The sequence below is a fragment of the Corvus hawaiiensis genome, chromosome 6 (assembly GCF_020740725.1).
Source record: "Corvus hawaiiensis isolate bCorHaw1 chromosome 6, bCorHaw1.pri.cur, whole genome shotgun sequence".
NCBI lineage: Eukaryota > Metazoa > Chordata > Aves > Passeriformes > Corvidae > Corvus > Corvus hawaiiensis.
Genome location: NC_063218.1, coordinates 55,980,318 through 55,996,525, shown reverse-complemented (window position 1 = coordinate 55,996,525; position 16,208 = coordinate 55,980,318). Strand labels below are relative to the sequence as shown.

The window sequence follows — 16,208 nt, the reverse complement described above, 5'->3', positions numbered from 1 at the left end:
ATTTCACCAGCATTCTTATCTACTCTCTGTAAGGTCATTTTCTTTACTAGCTGTAAGCCAGGGACCAAGGAAATGTAACACACCTCCAGGAGCTGGAAAACATATTGCCAAGCTTGGAAACTGGTTAGAACAACTAAGTTTTGGAGAACTATCAGAATGGGCCCACTAATTCAACATCAGCTAGCCAGTTTTTTGGCTTGGCCCTGGTAATATGCCAGACCTCAAGTGTCTCACTACACACCTTTCACACAATAATGGGGATGGATTCAGGGTAATACTGTGTTCTCTACATGTGAAATACAACAAAATGAAATCAATCTGAAACACCAGGCTCAAGCCACAACTGCAGTATAAATGCTACCAGAAGACACAAAACTCTGTGTAGAATATGGCAAAATTGGGCCTGACACTTGGTGTATTAAGAGAATTTCTGAAAAATAACAAGGCATTTCAAACTAGTTGAGCATCTTCACGATTGAACGCTATAAAGAGACCTCCCTACTACCAATGAAGAGATTTGTCCACTTTAAATCATTTATCTAATGAAACACAATACCAGTTAGAGTAACCAATATAGCTAGGTCAAAGTTTACATAGCTGAGTGTATAGCCCTATGTACAAAAATAAAGTAGACTTGTTTTTCAAAACCAATTCTCCTCACTATTCTTAACCACTCAAATATCCTAGATACTGAAAGCTTGTCCTAGAGTGTGTGTTCCTCAAGCTACATTCCTCCTGGATGTATTACTACCTCTGGCAGCATATGTATTCAAGGTAAAGAGCATTATTAAATTGATTTAGGTGAGACTTAGCTAATACTGTATATGTTCTTTTTACAGCACTACAGCACATTAACATCAAAATCCAGATTGATACCAGACAGGGAAGTAGTTCTGTCGCTTTCTTTTAGATGATAATGATAAAACCCAAGTACAGCGTTCACTCAATTACTTTGGGAAGATGGCGAATTGGGACCAACTGACCCATGGCCACCCAATAATTTATTAGCAGAATTCAGCCCAACTCACCAACTACTTGACTGAAGACACCCTTGTGGAAGTAAAATACTCTGAAGTGAGGGCTGTGCTCACAATCATGGAGTATTTAACCTCTTTTAATCCTTTAGTCTTATGGAGCAGAACCTGATTTCATTGTGGACCACTGTTGAGTTGATCTCAGCAGAACTCTGTCATCAGAGGTATTCAGTGCATGTGGTTACACAGATACTTCTTAAGTATGTGTTCACACAGCTTTCTTCAGCCAAAATTCTGATTTCACTACAAATTTTCACTTACTTGGGCTTCTACTCAGAGGGATTCTGTAAGGATGACTTCGAAATTACTTCTCCTTAAGTAATCTGTGCACAAAGTACATACTAGGGAAGTCCCTTGCTGTGCTGTAACTATGTTTCTTTTACAGTCAGTCCTTCCTCTGAAAATGAATTAAAACAAAGTAAAAGGTTTTTGCTATCCCTTTATAATTAGGTTATAAATTGGTGTTTTTCTAAATTGTTTACTGCTTGAGCTTAGTCATCAAGTACACATTGAAGGAAAAAAAGTCTCTTTTGGTGTAGTTGAACTCATTTCTCCAAATTGCACAAAAGGCACAGATCAGATCAGAAATTGAGCTATTCCAGGAAAGCATATCCTGTATTAAGAACATTTACTATACTCCATCTCCAGTTCACATGAAAACACATTTAACACACATTTAATGCAGGAAGATTTTAAACAAGTTCTAGGAAATCAAGAGGCAGGCAGATTCAAGATTTGCTGAATGGAAGCTGAGTTCCAACTAATTTTATCTAATTTAATTAGAAATCTGCATTAGAAATCTCACTTGCACTTTTGGTTATGAAAGGATTACAAGATAAAGCCTCGTTTATCAGAGTAGTTGCGTAAATCATGGATCTTACTTTGCATAAATCATTACTCTTGAGTTACCCCTGAAAGGAGAACAGAACCTGTTTGCAGGACGTACCTACAACATAATGAGCAGAGCAGCACTTGCAGCTGACTCTCCATCACTCAATTGTTATTCACTGCCTTAGGAAAACAGGCCAAAGGCAGCACTTCAGCTGTCACACGAGCATGCTGATATCCAGCCCTGGTTATCAGTAGGAAAAGCTTTAGCAGCAGCAGGATTATTGCTCCAGTTGCTACTGCGATACTGTCAGAAGGGGAAAGCCAAAAATCAAGCAAATGGAAGAGGGTGGGGGAACAAACAACATCCAAGTGCTCATAAGTTTGTCGAGTTTCAGTGATAAGAGACAAATCTTGGCAACTAAAACCCAGATTCACCTTTCTCATATTGATCAGACAAGACAAGGATAACTACCCAAAAACTGCATCTGCAATTATGTTCTGTTCAAACTTATTATTCACAAAGCAATTAGAATTGGAATACTTAATCAAGAACAAAAAGCCCACCTCTTATTCTTCTCATATTTTAAATCATAGAGAAGGCTGGAATCACATTTTACAATAGCCATTACATGACGAGTTTGAAGTCCTAGGAATCAACACTTCCAGACTCCTTCCATACTTTCCCATCTTCTACAGTTAAAAATGGTATTGTCTCTTCTATTATGTTCCTGCAGAAATCCACAATAATTCTTTCAAAACCTAACAATTACTCATTTACCTGACAGCTGCTCTACCAAGTTGTATTTGAAACCTAATCACCTTCTAAAGAAAAAACCACACCAGTCTACCTTTCCTTTCTTCCAATACATGTAGAACTACCACCAAAAAAATAAAAGCCCATTCCCACAATTTTCTTATCTTTAAAAGCGACTTAAACACATACTTGAAGCAAGTTGTACCAAGAGATTGCCTGTCTCCCAAAACAGGATGCTCCAAGCCTCCCTCCTCCTCCGGCTTGAGAGGACAGAGCTATTTACTCGGCAGGACAGCCGATACTGATCCTGTAGACGCCAAGAGTTCCAATCTTAAATCCTATTTATGCTAATGGATGTCTTCTTCAGATCTGTCAATTATGCCTATTGCACAAGGAGCGTTACAAATTTACAAACATCACGCTGAACAATGACATGGAAAGGTGTGATGGAGTGTGCACACAGCTACCAACACCAAGGGCAGCTTATCAACATCTGCTAAAAGCACAGCCTTTGAAACCACACCCAAGGGGACCCAAAAAAAAAAAGAAAAAAAAAAAGAGAAAAAAAAAAGAGGGAATATCTAGTTTATTCAGACAGACAAGATTTGTTACTACAGTTTGCAGCTTCCAAACTTTGCAAGTGTTGAGGCTAGACAAAGCAGGGCTGGAAGACTTATTACTGCAAGGCTTGGAATCAACACCGTGGATGTGCATGATGGTACTAACCAAGCCCACACACCCAATGTTTACACAATGCAAGTCCTCCACACAATGTACCAAACTAATCAAGCACAATTTTTGGTGATACTGGCTCCTTTTCAGAATTTTTGGTTTGCCACTCAGCAGCTCTGCTTCCTGTAGACAAGTAAGAGGCAAACTACACTGAACATCCTCCAACACTGAATATTTTGTGACAAAAAACTAAACACACACAATTTCTGGCTGGAGAAGCCAACCAAGCCTGCAGTCACAGCAACAATTCAGCCATGTCTTCAACAACATCCAGGACCTTCTCTGGCACTCACGTAACCCTTCTAAATGGCCGTATAACCATTTCAGTTTATTGCGCATCACTTCCAAGCACCGGAAGCAACAATGCTTGTGAGGAACTACAAGTTCCTCCAAGAGCTAGAACTCAGAAACAGGATGATGACAGAGAACCCTTTGCTTTGTAGCAGCCAAAAGGAGATTCAGTTTGGCTTTTCAGGAGCTAAGAGGCTGTATTGATGGTTACAGTTTTGCTTCAATGTTAAATTTTATCGACAAGTATCAGCTGCTGTAGATGACTACGATGTGGACAGGCTGGGGTATTTGTAACTGTAAGGAGTATCCAAAACCTAAAGCTCCACTTAATTTAGAAAAATTCCCCCAATGTGCTTTTATTGTTAAAATTCTGTCTAGTAAAGCTTCACTATACCTACAGTCCAGCAATAAAGACAAAGTACTTGCAGTAGAAAGTTAGAGATCTATATCAGTGATTACTTTACAGCTCTGCAACAGACAGGGGTAAAAAAAACCCAAAACACAGTAACATAACCTGTAAAGTTAATCTTTCCTATCCCTCTATAGGAGGCTTTCAGTGGGGAAATACCTGAACTTTAAGACATCTATATGTGAGTGGAGGGTGCAAAAACAGGCTAGAGACGCTGAAGAGTGAAGATCCTATAAATATACCTAGTATGTAATTTCCAAATTGCTGAAATAATGGTATCTTAGTTAAGAAGCACAGGCATGATACACAATGGAAGTTGGGGATCAAGAAAATCTAACCTGCTGCAGTACAGATGGATGTCACAGATAGTAAAACTCCTACATGCTCCACATCTTAATTATTACCTAAAGAGTTATTAAAATATAAAAAAGAAGTTTCAGTTGCTAAAGCCTTGATGTAGGTTAAATGAAATTAAAGGTTTCTATTTTCATGGGATTCAAGCTGATTTCGATTACAAGCTCGCTACCAACCAATGTATCTCTGTAATTAGCCACACTTTAAACTTCACTCAGGGAAATTTTATTTAGTACCCATGCGGCTCCTGCTCCACGAGGACCGCGAGCCTCTCCCCAGGACACAGGCGAAGGAAGGGCTCGCCCTGCTCCTCATGGAGGGCTCCCTGCGCACAGACCCGCGGAGCCGGGGATGCGGGCACGGCCCAGGCCGGCTCTCCCCACACACGCTCCCTCCTCTGAGCGGGAGAGGGACTCGTGGCCTTTCCTGCGCTCCCGTTCCCTGCGCCGGCCGCCGCGGCGCGGGCTCTGCCCGAGGGGAGCGGCCGGGGCGCTGCGGCCGCGGGAAGCCGGAGCCGCCGGGCAGGCAGGGCCGGGGCGCCGCCGCTCGCCGCAGGCCCGTCCAGCGCCGAGGGGGATGGCGGTACCCCGGCCCGGGCCCTGCGGCGGGCGGAGCGGGGGCTTTGGGCCTCGCCCACGCTGCCCGCTTCGCTGAGCACCGACAGCGGCTGCCGCGCTCCGCCGGCCCGGCCGCCACCACGACGCGCCTCGAAGCTCCCCGGCGCCCTCCATCCTTCCCTCCCCGAAGGGCGCGGCCGCCCCCTCCCCCTCCGCCCCCCTCCCCGCCCGGGGGCAGGGTGGGCGCGGCCGAGCGCGAGCCGCCGGTACCTGCTGCGGGCGGTCGCGGCCCCGGCGCTGCCCGGCCCCGGCGCTGCCCGGCCCCGGCTGTGCCCGCCCGGCGCTCGCCGCCCCGAGGGTCCCGCACGGCGGCCCCGTCCCACCGCTCCCGATGGCCGCTGCGCGCGCGCTCCCCGCGCGCCCATTGGCCGCTGGCGCCGCCGCTCGCGGGACGGGGGCGGCGCGGATTGGCGGGCTGCCGGCGGCCCCGCCCCCCAGCGGCTCGCGGGGGGCCGCGCGCTCCCCCCTCACACGCGGCCCCCGTCCCGTGCGCGGCCTGGGAGGGGCAGAGCGGCTCCTCCGCCGCCCCGTGAGGGCCGGGAGTGGCCCTGTGTGCGTCCGCGTCCCGAGCGCCGGGTGCTGCCCGCGCAAGCCAGCGCGGGTCCAAAGCATCCCCGAGCTCCAGAGCCGGCCCTCGGAGCACGGACCCACCGGGCCGCAGCAGCAGCACCGCGGGACTTGGAGCAGCCTGAGCCCGCGCGGCAAATGCGGCAGGGCGCCATGTCAATGGCAGAGAATCGTGGAATCATGGAGTCCTGGAATCACCAAGGCTGGAGGAGGCCTTTGGGACCGTCAAGCCCAACCACCGACCCAACACTGCCCCTGTAACCCCCAAAGCGCTGAACTCAGTGTCGATATCATCAGACTGCTATTGATAGACGCCGTATTTGTGTGCAAGAGTCACTGCGCTCCACTTTACTCACCGTTTGTTACCAAACAGTGCAACGTGATGCCCTGGTGCTGTGGTGCCATGATGCCATGCCCTGCCACCGTATGCCATTGGTTTCACAACTAAATATTGCACAGATGGACATGCATCACCTGAAAAAAAAAAAAAAAAGGCATTTAAAAGTTAGGAAACTCCCTATGTAAACTTATGCAACCTGTACTATCCAGATTACTGTACAAATAAGGTATTATATGAGAATTGTTGTAAGCACAGTCTTGGCTTGTGCAAGGGCAGGTTGGTTTTTCAGAACAGTTTCTGCCTGACCCAGGCCATGAGAACGGTAGCTCTGCTCAGATCCTCCACAGCAGCTCAATGATTATTTATGCTTATTTTTAGATGTGTGTTCTCATGATTTATCTACTCCATACTAGTTACACCTGGTACCTAGGTACTTCTTGACAGAGTACTTAGAATCACGAAACTGTAAACTCTTTATCATAACTGTTTAGTGGACAGTTTTTCACAGACTATCCCTTGAAAAGCACCTGCTTACTGAAGCTGAGGCATCATCCCAGTCATTCAGCCATATAGGAAAACCAACTCAGGCAGGACAAAGATTTGAGTCTGAATCTCCCACAGCCCTGCTGAAATGTTTTAACATTTTATTGTACCCTGTTACACACCAAGGGTTCCTTTTTTGTTCTATTGAAATCCTCATATGTGGTAGGCAGCCCTACAGACTGTGGGGTGAGGCTTTTCCATTTCAGATACCCAAGAAGAGAAGAGTCTATTGCAGCACAGACACAGAATTGCAGTCAGTGCTCGTGATCTCTTAAGAAAATATTTTTTTTTTAGATCTCTAGTTAGTATATGCAAATTAAAGTTTCTCAGATTACTGCAGCAGTTAAATTTAGGTGCATTTTTCAGAAGTCGCTTAGTAAAATGTGTCTGTGACACCAAATGGAAGTCACAGGGAATATCCCAGCAATATGTCAGTGTGGGAACAACAGTAACAACAGTGTCATTTATCCAGTCTCATTTTTGAAAACAGCTAAAAAATGGTGGGGGTTTAAACTTTGTCTCTAATAAATACCATCTCCTCTGATCATTGCAGTTCATTAATGATAAGTTATAATGCAGTGACAGTGGATTAACTGGTGCTCTCAGTATAAATGGTTGTTAATAATAATAACAACAATAATAAAGCAAATTGAGAACACAACAAAGTATAACAAAATTATTTCAGATGCTGTCAGAGCATAAAATAAATGTAAAGTATTCCAAGCACACTGCCATCAGTTAGTGTTGATCATCAGTGCAAGATACAGCTCTGTCCTGTGAGTTCTAAAATCCAGCCTGCTGCAATGTGCTTTCATCTGCCTGGATCAGTCTCACACTGCACTAGGACAAAATGTCTTGACAAAGCAGGGTACCACAGTGATACAGCAGAAGCTCACAATGCTGTACAACTTCTTCAGGACCTCAGGAGCCTCAGAAATTGTGGGAATACTGTGTGAGATGATGGTCAGATTTTTTTCAAGATTACTCTTTTAAAGTCACAATTAATTTATCCTTCCTAAATTATTTGTCATCAGGAAAATATCATAGTGACATAGTATCATGATGCATTTGCATTTTAATGTAGTAACATATGGTTACTTCTCAAAGAACCTACCAAACTGGTTATTCAAGGTAGCATTGTGAATTTTTCATCACAAGAAAGAGAAGATATCAACACCAATGTGGCCTAGTCCAGGAACGCTGAATAAATTATTTAAAAAAAAAAACAAAAACCAACCCTATTTGAAACTCTATTACCCAACACAAAGAGATAGCGTGACACAAGGTTATGGAAATCTGTAGGTAAATAACTGCAAGTGCTTGCAAGGAGAAATCTTGGTTTGTTACCCATGAGAGTGCAACAAACCTAAATGCTCACTATCAGGGGAAAATAAAAGAGATTTGTGTCATATCTTTAAATTGATCCACTTCTCTAAGCAATACTGGGAAGTTAATTCACAGGAACCTTTTAGAGCTTTCCAGATTGCTTCATTACATCTCTCCAATTTTAAGCAAGGCCAACAATTGTAACAATTTTGTGTCTTTTATTGACCAGCTCATAGAAATCTTTAATTTACATCCCCTGCCTGGACAAGGTTCCCCAATCTCCTCGCTTTGGAGGCTGAAAGAGGTGTCACTGGCAGAGGTGTGAGAGGACAAGTGCCAGACCCAAACCATCGAGTATCAGTAGGAGTTACAGCCATGCTACCAGAGCACCGTGTTCGTGTAGAAACTTTTTTTCTCTGTGCATAGCTTCATCACTTTATACAAATATATACACTATACACCTATATATACACTACATACCTCAGAAACAGAACTGGTTTTATGCAAACCACAGTTGTGTTTCTTTGTTTCAGTCACCTGCGGACACATGGTGAAGTGTCTTGCATAAACCAAGGCACGTATTTACCACGGTCCAGCTACTTGTGAAAGCGGTAGGGATGCTTACTTCAATTCCTTGCTAAATGCAGCCCATTTAAGTAAAAGAGTAGTCAAGAGAAATGTCACTGTCTGTGCTCCCAGAATAAAGGGCACAGGCAGATTCTTTTCACCAAGCTTAGACTCCTGTAATATTTCATTTATGCTCACACTGGAAGGGGCTAACAGCCACATGGAAAGAAGGTGTTGGTAAAGGATGTATTTGTGATGTAAGGACCATTAACAGCTCTTGTCCTCAAGCTACAGTGCACTCCAGACACAGTAATATGGGCTGGAATTTGCAAACTTACTGCTGTACGGGATGCAGTGAGAAAGAAACAGTCCTACAGAAGCTCAAAACCTGTCTCGATGTGAGCAGTAACTAACACAGTTAAAGCTTATTTGTTTTCTAATTTGAGGTACTATGGTTCAAAGATAAAGGTCTGACCAAAACTAGTTAAACCAGTTTAGAAAAAGTCCAGGAACTTATTTTTAGCTGTGGATTAAAGCTGATTAGTGCATTTAAAGGTATCTTTGGATTCAAAACAGAGCAAACACCTCATGAGAGGAAATTTGTGATTTTACTCTCCAAAGAGCCGATACAGTTTTTTGTCAAGTGCCTCTTTTGTCTTTTACTAGTGAATTAACTGATTGAGGATACTTATTTGGTGATCTGAGTGGGTTTTGAATTCAGTCCTGAATAGACTGCATATTAGCTGTCAGTGTACAAACAGAATGGGTAATAAATATATTGTTTGCAACTGAATGCATTCTCCTACCTTTTCTATGTTTTCCATCATAATGTGCTAATTCTTTGGGGTTTGGGAGCAACTGTTAGGATTACAATGTATATTCAGTAAAGATTACTGAATCATAGAATGGAATCGGCCTCTGGAGATTGTCTAGTCCACCCTCCCTTCTAAAAGCAGGGCCACCTAGAGCAGGTTCCTCAGGGCTGGGTCCAGCTGGGCTTTGAGCAGCCAAGGACAGAAACTCTATACCCATTCTGGGCAACCTGTGCCAGTGTTTGACCTCCTTCACAATAATAAAAAAAAGGTTTTTTCTTTTGTTTAAGTGGAAATTCCGTATTTCTCTTTTTAGCCTCCCATCCTATCACTGGACACCGCTGACAAAAGTGTGTCTCTGCTTTCCCCTGAGCAGGTATTTATACACACAGCTCACAGTGTGCTGATCACCTGCATCCCCAGGGCCTTTCCCACAAAGCTGCTTTGCACCCACTTTGTCCCCAGTCTGTACTGGTGCATTGGGTTTCTCCTCCCCAGTGCAGGGCTCGGCAATTCCTTTGTTGAACTTTACAAGGTTCCTGTTGGCTGATTGTTGTCTTTTCCTGCTTGACTACACATAAACATTATTTCTACTTTTGCATCTTTGCCATGTCACTTAGAAGCAGCAGAAATACCTGCCATGAGATCTGAATATGAAACTTCATTTCATACGATTTATTTTGAAAAAAATAATTAAAACACCTCTTTACTGTACTGGCTACTGTGCCAAGTCCTGTCAGCTTAATATTAATGATATTTACGTTTGATATTTCCTCTCTTCTTTTTCATTGCCTTTTGGCATATCAATACACTTAATTATACTTTAGTACACTGAGTGTATTGATAAACGTGTGGGTGACAGGAACAGTTGCTAGGAAAGGCTGATATCCATGAGGATGGCTGCAGGGGGAAGTGATCCTTTAGAAGAATGACGGAAGTTTAGTTATAACTTGATCATGTGAGGCTTGGCTCATCACTTCTTTTAAAAATGGGGCTGTTTGGGTCATATGGCTAAAATAAAACAGCTTATAAAGAACAAATTTTTGTACAGGATAGACTTCTTGAAAGAAACCAGATATTGAAGATGTGAAAGTTGTTGCTCAGTTAGAGACAGCAGACTGGCTGAAAAAAAGTATAAGACAGGTAGGTCTGTGAGGAACAGAGGATTAAGGGAGCTGAATGGGCTCATGGTGTTCTGCTGTCCCAGGCACGGGGTCACAGAAGTCCCTTTGTAAAATGACCATGTGTGATTTTTAACACAGCTGTACTTTGCTTCTTCTAACCTTCTTTTAATTGTCCTCCAATTTTCAGTCTAAATGCATTTGCCAATATACCCCTTTTTTTCTCTGCCAGCACTTGCCTTTTTGGCCATCAAACCACTCCTGCAGTAATACATTTGTAAAGCACAATCTTATCCCATTTCAGCTTTCATTTTACAGGGCTAGAAGAGCCATGATCTGCAAATTTTCTCTTCTGTAGAGAATTCTTTTCTTATCCATTCCAAATGCCCATCTTTGCATGTTTTTCAGATTAAATTCATAATTTTATACAATATTCAAGGTAAAGTTTCACTGAGATCTTACATGGCAGAAATATTTTCATACTTCTACTGACAACAGATCTCTTGATGGCAACTTGGGCTTATATTTATTTTTGTCATAGCTACCTCATGTCAGCAGTTCATAAAAAGTGTGATTTTGAAGAGTATATTTTGGGTTCCTCTTGTCATGTCAAACTGAGGCTCTAGCATATAGTGGTGCTATTTGTTCCCAAGCACAAAACTACACATTTGTATATAAATAAAATTTCTTCTCATTTCTAGCAGTCTAGGCTATAGGCTCTTTTAGTATTAGTTCTGATTGGTAGTTATTTGTGTTAATGATGTTTCTTCACTTTATCAGTGAATTTTCATTACCACGTATCCACACGTCAACATTAGCTATTTCCTTTTATGTCAACTCATTTCATGCTTCACTTTGCCTCTTTATTCTATTTATTAGTTTTCCCATATCAAAATATTGAAATCTGCTTCTTTCTTTTGCTTAGTAACTACATAATACACCCCAAGGTTTAATACCTTTGAATTCATGGTCAGTTCTCCTTTCTATTTCTGTTTTAGTTACTCCTTTCCTGCAAAAACTCAGTAATTTGTCCTCAAGCACTGATGACACACAATCACATCTGGCTCACAAAAACAAGGGTGATCATTTCTCCCTCTGTATAACTATGTAAACTTTACAAGTTTCTTGTTGCTCATGTTGATTGCTTCACAATTTTTCCTGTTCTATTAAACAGTTTAATAATATACTTTAATATAAGCAGAACATCCTGCCTCAATGATGTTTTCTCCAAAGAATTTCTCTTGAGCTTTCTGATTTTGTAGATTCAAAGTTATTAATGTATTTCTCATGTTTGCTCTGTTCAAAGGGAGCCATTTCATGCTTTCACCTGTGAAATAATCCCTTCCTCACACATAATCACTGTTTCAAAAGTTGTCAGTGTTTTTACCTTTTATCCTTTTGATAATGTTGCATTATATTCATTGCAACTTGCATGACAGGGGCAGGTCAGAAGCCTGAAGCAATCTGTGATGAGGCCCCTCTTTATCAAAGGAAGATGCAGAAGCAAGAACAGGGCACTGTTCTGCTGCCTGGGGTCTCCATCCCCACAGTGACCACGCTCTTAAGAATGGGTTGCAGTACTGCAAGAACTGGGACAGAATTATGTGTGCTTGTATCACATGAGAGGGATGGGTGAAGCCAAGCTCTGGAGCTGATGATCCATGTCACAGTGATAAGTTCATGCCAGTGACCTAAAAGACTGTGTCTGCTGTGGATGCCTGTAGCAGGGCAATCCAGAATCTAGGAGACACCAGCAAAGGCTGAGAAAGAGAGCAGAGAATTGGAATCCCTCATTTTTTGTAGCCTGTATTGAATGAAAACTTGGTAAAAAAAACCCTCCTGCTTGTTTGACTGGCCCCAGGAACAGATTTGGTGAGACCTTTGAGTGCATGCAAGGTATATTGTGACTGCTGGCCACCAGTTTGCTCATGCAGTGCTACTGCCTGTGCAAACCCTGCCTGCTGGGATAGCTGAGAGAGCTGTGCCTTTGTGATCAGGAACGTTACTTCTTCACAGCCCTGAACTAATTGCTGTTGCTAATTGCCCCATGCTTTCCACCTTAGAGTAATTTCAAAAAATATTGCACTTATTTTGGTTTTTACTCAGGTGATACAAGAAGCTGCTGGTCCTGGTTGTGGTGAGGAGAAAGTTAAAGACACACCCTTGCAGAGTTTTCTGGGTTTTTCTGTGTTTTCTGAACTTGGAAAGATAGCTCAACATGGAAAAAGCAAGTAGATAAAGAGTCAAGAAAGAAAAGTAATTAAAGAAAGAGAGGGGGAAAGGCAACAAAAGTAGGGCAGGGAAGGATTTCAAACACAAGAGATGTGTAGATGGAGGAGGAAGAGCTGAAGACTGGCCATCAACAGCAAGTGGAGTTGTAAAAGTGCACTTAACTCTTGAATCAATCTGTGATGTGCCTTAGAGTTTTCAGACTGTGGAGATGGAGAAGGTGTTTAGAAAAGCCACCAGGCATGGAAATGGAGAATCATGTAAGCTTTCCATTATTTCGAGTGCAAATCTTTGAGTGGATGAGGAAAATACATGTCTTCTCTCACAGCTGCACTGTCAACACTCATATGATGTAGTTATCTACTCAACAAAGTTTTGCTATTCTTTATCAAAGTTTCCAGGCTGCCATAGCACAAACAGCCCATGAGAAACAGCCTCAGACTCATGGTAAATTATAGGTTCAGCAGGGGAAGGAGAGCAAGATCCCTGCTGAAGATACGAGGTTGTAACACACATTGAAATATACAAAAATGCAAATCCTACCTTAGGAAACTACATCCTGATAAAGTAAATGTTGTGCTGAAGTGATTCCTACTGCTCCTGTGAAGGGGTTACTCTGCCAGCATCTCTGGCCAGAGCCTCACCACTGTCCCTAAAACTCTGCAGCACATACAGCAGCACAAAGAAGAAAGGATCCATCTGGTGTATGCTTACCTTCTGGCTCTTAGGCACAGTCCCAGGACCCATTCTGAGATTTTTTTACTTTATTTACTTTATTTATTATCTAGAATTTTGTGTGAGTTACTGAGTGATATGATCAGGAACATGGTTTGAAGTTTAAAATTAGTAAAATAGTGGTAGCAGTAGGAGAAAGACCATGCTCAGAAACTGTGGAACTTCATCTAAGTAACTTACTTAAAGAGACCCACAAGTCACCAAGAGCAAAACAAGATAGTGAGGGCACACAAATAGGATTAGTACTTGCAATTAACTCATCTGTGGCATATTCTTTCGTCTGCATTTTACTTCATGCTATTGGTTGTACAGAGCAGGGGCCACATATGGTTTAAGATGCTACTGCTGTTCCAATAAATATTTGACATTGATTTAGAGCCATCAACCTTAGTGCCATTTGCAGTTCCCAGAAAAGTCACTGATAACATGTGAGTAGCACTGGAAGACAGAAGTTGAATATCAAGGAGAGCAACACCCTGCCTTTGTTTCTTACACTCTGCCTCCTTAAGCATCTGCTATTGGCCACACTTAAGGTAGCATTGAGAAAAGAAGATATTGGCTCATTTGGCAGTCATTGTCTTCACTAATATCACTGAGCAGATTTACAGAGGTTGAGCAATGTAATCTGTTTATGGGAGGGACATGGTTGCAAGATGCCACTGATGCTGAGACATCCCTGTTAAGATTAATATCTGATCAAGCGATAAACAATATGAATTCTAACACTGAAAGATGCTTTTTTCAGATAGGTTACGCTCAGCTGAGCCACTATTAGAGACCTGCTTAAATTCACCTTAGCATTATCCATTTTAGAACAGAAAATAATATTCTTGGCCACACAGTAAATTTAAACTCTACCAAAAGCTCTGTTGTAACACTCACTGCCTTGAAATTATTTTTTTAAGACACTCGAATTTACATTCTGTGATTTAATTGCAGCTGTAATATCACTACAGTATTGCTGCGACCTTCAACAGGACTTGGCAACTAAGGCAGAATAATCAGGTCTTCAGGGTCCTAAGGATACAGCCTTTTGGGGCAGAATTTAAGGACATACTGGACATTTGTCAAGTGTTTCTGGTCCCACCATTCAGTCCTAAGTGGACAGCAGGATGTTCAGAAATCCCAAGCACTGTAACAAACACACAGTAGCTATGGCACTTCCCAGAAGGGTTAAATCTAATGTACTTTCACTGTAGCTATGGTTTGCAAATGCACAACAAACCAGCAAACTCTATGTGTGTTGGAGTTAGAAAAAATGCCTGGTTTTCCCATGAAGAATATGTAGAGGTGGTCTACAGCAGCCTGAGTGTGTCAGGCTCACTGTTTAAGCACTAATTCAATGGACATATACCAGCATCCAAAGATCCCTCACCTAAAAAATATCAGCCTAAATGCAATAGTCCTTACTCCAGCAGAAGGACTCAGCAGTAACTCTGAGCTGTGATCTCATTTTGGAGCAGACTAAATATCCAGTAATCTGGAGATTAAGGCAACGCCAGTGGTGTTGACAGACCTGATTTCAGTCCTCATTCTGGCTGATGAGTGGCTTTAGTGTTAATTCGTTGTCCCATTGTCCATGAGAGTGACCTTGACAGCAGGCTGCCATACACCCGGAGTGCCAATCTTCTGCAATCTCTTACTTGCACCACTTCGCTCTATATAATAAATTCTTCAGAGCAGGGATATGGCTGAGAGACAGAATGCAGATTAGAAAACACTTCTCTCCTACTAACTAGGATTCCCCTAAGGGAGAAAACCAATCCCACCCTCCTAAGGAGAAAAGCACCTTTCTGCTCTTTGGGGTGTCAATTACATTTATCTCTGTTCTTGACAGGACCAACCAGTGGGATTAAAGTTGAATGCATTGCTTAGAGAGCCAGGGTTTGCAATCAGGAGCTGGGGCAGTCAGATGCCTGAAGGTCAGCACTTTTGTAAACCTTATTCAGATTGATATGGTGAGCTTTGAGGCTCAGCAGTAGAAGAAATCAAACTGGGCATTTCTGTGAGACACTTTAATAGCTGCTCTTATTTGACAGTGGGCCAGGATCTCCAGTCTTTGGCCATACTGGAATTTAATTTTTTATTCTTTTTCTTTACTCCTGCTTAACTCAAGACAGTTTTTTTCAAAAACTATTATGGCATAAAATATTATTTTGTACTGTGAGTTTGGTCTATCAAATCCTGGTTTCCCTGACATTACATCATCTGCATTTAGCTTGACTATTTCCATTAGTTAAACATCTTCATATTCCTTGGTGTTTCCTGGAAATGAAAGCTGTAGGACTTGGATCCACTAATTCTGACTGAAGGGCAGCAGTCCATTTGGTAGATACAATGTGAAATAAATCAAGTCTCCATATTGTCTTAAAAAGGCTAAAGGTTTTCTTTGATTTCTTCCATGTCCCATTCCCATTTCCTCATTCCCTTATCTTCTCTTTGTCTTACTAGACTGGGTGCTACCATCTCTTGGAATCTTTTAAAATCACAGAAAAATCTTAGCTGGAAGGGACTTCATCTGGTCTGACCCCCCCCCCACTGAAAGCAGAGGCGACTCCAAGGCTTGACCAACTTCAAAAAATCTGTTTTCTCTGGCTGCAAACCCCTCTCCTTCAGCTACTCTGATTTACACTGATCCCATCTATTGTTTCTGTAAATGTTAATCCATGATAAAGGAGCTGTAGTTGTTTTGGAATAACTAGACACACTGTAAGCACAGTGCCTGAGTGTTCTGTTTTGTTCTTTGCCTTGGTGTCTTGGGGTGACTTTAGGATGCTGTATCCCCTGTCAGCTGCTCTATGCCAGACATGAATCCTGTGCCTTTCTGTGTTTTTAAGGCAGACCCGAGAGGGAGGGGGGAAGGTGGTGGAATTCCTTTGGTGCTGTGTTCAAAAACACAGATAACTTGTTCTCTTGCTGCTCAGCTCTCAGCTTCTGCAGCAGGGA

General features: G+C 42.5%; 1 protein-coding gene across 2 annotated transcripts in view; it reads right to left on the bottom strand.

The window, feature by feature from the left end:
- The window catches only part of FAR1 (fatty acyl-CoA reductase 1), a 34,499-nt gene extending 29,170 nt beyond the window's left edge, over positions 1–5,329 (bottom strand). Inside the window, exon 1 of one of the 2 annotated variants that reach the window (XM_048306099.1) lies at positions 5,233–5,329. The gene's annotated coding sequence lies outside the window, so the exon portion shown is untranslated. Of the gene's footprint in view, positions 1–2,835; positions 2,900–5,232 lie in introns of those variants that run through there. The other variant, XM_048306100.1, reaches the window with a different exon arrangement.
- Positions 5,330–16,208: the final 10,879 nt, after the last annotated feature.